This window comes from Gasterosteus aculeatus, chromosome 8, assembly GCF_964276395.1.
Source record: "Gasterosteus aculeatus chromosome 8, fGasAcu3.hap1.1, whole genome shotgun sequence".
Classification (NCBI taxonomy): Eukaryota; Metazoa; Chordata; class Actinopteri; order Perciformes; family Gasterosteidae; genus Gasterosteus; species Gasterosteus aculeatus.
The window spans coordinates 16,180,901-16,185,122 of NC_135695.1; positions in this window are offsets into that span (position 1 = coordinate 16,180,901).

Below are 4,222 nucleotides of genomic sequence, written 5' to 3' on the forward strand. Positions count from 1 at the left end.
TCTTGATCATAAGTAGATGCGTTTCAATTTGAATTGAAAACCTGGAAATGTCCACATTGTGTTTATTGATGAATACAAATCATCACATCATTTAAACAAAAGTGTTACAAAAATATAACAATGGAAATTCCTACTACATCAGAATTTAGCATTCTCTCCATCGTGTAGACAAAGGCAGTTCCACACAATTCAAAACACATTGCACCGCCCTGTTCGTACGGCCGCTCGCATCCTCCCGCTGAACACAGCGATTCATTCTGAGCGGAAAACACGCAGTGTTCTGTACGACCGTACGACCTGTACGATCCAGCGCGATGATTTGTGGTCAGAGAGTCTCACTCTCTCACTGACAGCATGAAAGGCCGAGACTGATGGACCGGGCTCAGCTATGTGTGTGTGTGTGTGTGTGTGTGTGTGTGTGTGTGTGTGTGTGTGTATCTGTGTGTCCCCCCTTTTTTTGTGCCCCCCCCCCCCCCCCCCCCCCCTTCGCCCCTATAAACAGAACCACATTTCCCCACACGGGGATCTGGCTGTAGTGAAAACCCACCACTGTCTGTGCTTATTGTACTTTCATAGGTTGGGGGGGGACTTTAACTAGCCCTCGCTTGACCCTCTTCCCCCTCACTCACTTGTCTCCCATCTCTCTCTCTCTCTCTCTCTCTTCAACGCACACATTTGTATTCACGTACAGCATGTAAACTGTCCCACACACCATAGGTCGACCCAAGGGAATAGCAAACGGCCCGAGGAGCAGGAAATGATCGCGGAGAGACCCGTGGCGACTACACGGACTCGCGTTGATAAAAGCAGGCCATATGTCATCTATTCACACACACACGCACACACACACACACACACACACACACACACACACACCGTACTGTAGGACGATGACACGCGCAGAGGAGGCGCAGGAATGCAGGGGCTCGGTTGAGGTTGGGGGTCTCTCCTGTAGCTCACGCGGTATAAATGATGACAAGTCAGTACAGAAACCAGATGAGGATCGCGTTGTCCCCACATAGCTGCACAAATCTCTCCCTCAAGTCAGATTCCATAAGTAAGATTTGATTATCAGTGCAATTACTTGATAGGAGGGTTTGTCACGATTCAGCTTCTCTGCCATATCCTCCATCATGATATAAAATAAAACACAGCTTAAGATTGTTATTCTTTCTCTATACAGGTCCTGGGAAACTGTAAACTTGAGCCACTTGAAAGTGTTCTGACAAAATGTTTGAAAATATTTAAAATTGGCCGCAAGGCGTAGCACTCTGAAAAATATGTCATATGATGTGAATGCTCCAAAGAATATTCTTTCATGAGTTGTTTACAGTAAATGTACAGTTACTGTTTAATTGCTGGTCTCGGGTCGGATGCAGGATTCTCCAAATAGGAGGTTTTGGAAGTGTGAGGAGAAGCTTGATCCCACAGAAAGAAATGAAGACTGAGTTTGGCCGTGCTGGCGGGATTGTGGGACATCAGCTGTCACTGGACCTTTGAATCCCCAGTGGTGATACGACGTGTTAACAAGAAATTAAGCATATTACAGAAATTGATGATTCAAAGTTGAGGTCTACACTTGTTTGACATTGAGTTCAAGAAAAATACCAGGCTGCAAGATTGGAATGGGAAAGTTACGAGGATTTCCTTTTATTATTTGAATGCTACGCAAGTCAAATGAGGCAGCAATGATGAGGCTGACTGGATAGATAGATAGATAGATAGATAGATAGATAGATAGATAGATAGATAGATAGATAGATAGATAGATAGATAGATAGATAGATAGATGGATAGATAGATAGATAGATAGATAGATAGATAGATAGATAGATAGATAGATAGATAGATAGATAGATAGATAGATAGAACAATGTCCTTATGTGTGGATCACAGGAACAACCAATATCCTCCTTTCTCAGCCTCCTTCACCAATTTTTCTTCAGGTTAACGACTTCCCCTCCGCTACGCTTGTTCCCCGCATCTACCTCCTCTTCCATCTTTCTTTCCATCATCTACTGAGCAGGCAGGCATGTCTTGCTAACGGTTCTGCTCGGCTCTGTGAGGACCTGGCGTTGTGCAGCTGTGCTGCCCCGATGATGCAGTGGGAGAGGAATGTACAACTTCAAAGTATAACACGAGTGGAGACAAAGAATGGCAGTGTTCAAGCAAGGATGAGAATATGTGATCTCATTTTTAAAAAAAGCACACAAACACATTGGTCCATTTATGCAAGGTTAGAGGATGAGGAGGAGGAGCAGGGCCTGTCTGCTTTTAGGGAACCAGAAGAGGAAGGATGGCGGACGTTGTAACTCTCCAAGGCTCGTTCGGCCACGGTTAAATGATTGTTAAAACATACAGTGTGGAGAGGGATGGAGAGAGGTTGATGTGTGTGAGCTTAAATAGTTTTCAAAGGGCCGTTGAGTAAGATTTTCTGGATAAGAGTTCCATTACCCGTGAAACTGCAAAAGACAGAGGTTGGGGTCTTTAAAGAAAAGGAAAGAAATTCAAAGAGAAAAGAGGGTAAGAGAGAAATGTAGCAGGATTCCAAGAGAGCGGAAAGAATCCTCAGACTGCTTGCTAACAGTTTGAGGGGCTAATGGCTTTCAGATGTGTGCAGCGTCTTTTGTATTTTCAAAGGAGCATAAAAAATTCCCTCTCAGTGGAATCCAAACAACGGCTGGAATTCACACGCTTAAAGATCCACTGCGTTCATGTTTATCCCACGTATGCTCATGTTACAAGAATGGTGTCTTTTGAAGCTTGAGACAGGCCTGTTCTTTCAAATCTCCTTTTTATTTTGGGGTTCTTTTCTTTAATGCTTCCTCTTGGGGAGCGCTGCAGTGGGTTGGACTGGGCGGGGGTGGTGTTTTCACTATTTCCTCTCCAATCCTTGGGGGAGCTGGAACTTGGTCGAGGTGATCTCATTTCTCCCACTCCAATTGATTGCAGGGGGGGGGGGGGGGGGGGGGGGCGTTATGGCTGCTCTGTGACGGAGCAGGGCCTCCATTCATCAGACAGTTTATAATCACTGTTATATTGTAATTTCAGATACCATGTACTGACGGCTGAGTCCTGTTTGTACATGCAGCCAGCAGACGACTTAAGTAAGACTAGGAAAAGAAGATGGGAATGGGCAGACTTGTTCAATCCGAACGTGACATTGGTCAAAAGTTTGGACACACCTTCTCATTGAATGACAATTTTACCAAACTTTTGACTGGCCTTGTAGGGGCAACATTATTTCTGGCGGGGACTAGTACGGTCCTTGAATCTCTGAAGGTTGCCGGGCAACTTCAGCAACTAACAACCAGTAAATGACCTCACCTCCTCTAAGTCCCAGTTTCCCCCTAGCTCTGTTCGGCGCTGTCTCATGTCTCATGAAGACAGTATCGGAAAGCCATAGAAAAGAGCGAGGAAGCAGCTGTGCACTGCACGCAGGTGAGGCAGTTAACCAGGCGGCAAATGAAGCAGTCCATACTGAGGTGTGGTCCTCTTAAAATTATATAAATCACTCAGTTAAAAAGTAATAGGTAGAAAAACTCTTTTTTTTCCAGTGCCGTTGACTGTTAGTGGGGGGGTTGGGCTGCAGCGTGAGAGTAAATGGCGTGTGGATTTTAGAACCAATCCCTCAAGCAGAACATGAGTACATCACCTTTGATATCTCCTTCCTCCCCTCCTCTTAACATGTTTGCACGTTAGCGTGCCATAAAGTTGTCATCTCCATTGCAGCAGAGCTGTAATTTTCCCGTTGCCGAACTGGGTTTTGTACCTTTATGCGTCAAAATGTCCCGGGGCCTCATGTTTTAAAAGGCTTGAATTTATGTTAACAGTTAAAAAGTCATGATTTACTTTTTGTTCATTTGGAATCCCCAAGGATTTCCTTGTACACTACACCATTAAATATTCTCAATCCATGACGTTATTTGGCGATGAAACGTTGTAACTTGCCTCTTAAATGCACCATTACTCTTTTACTCTTTTAAGACGTGATTTCCTACATTTTTTAAATGCCCTTGCGACCCAGCGAATATGGCTGTACTTGTCTCATTTAACTGAAAATTGTTGCACACCAACAAGAATAATAATAGTAATAGTAACAAAAACATTGCAAGATGTCTTAATTGAGTCACGCCTTACTGTCAAAATGCAGCATGTCAAGTGTTTTGCATTAATTGGGCGGATCCCAATGGAACTATGACGGATTGCAGTGACGTCCAAT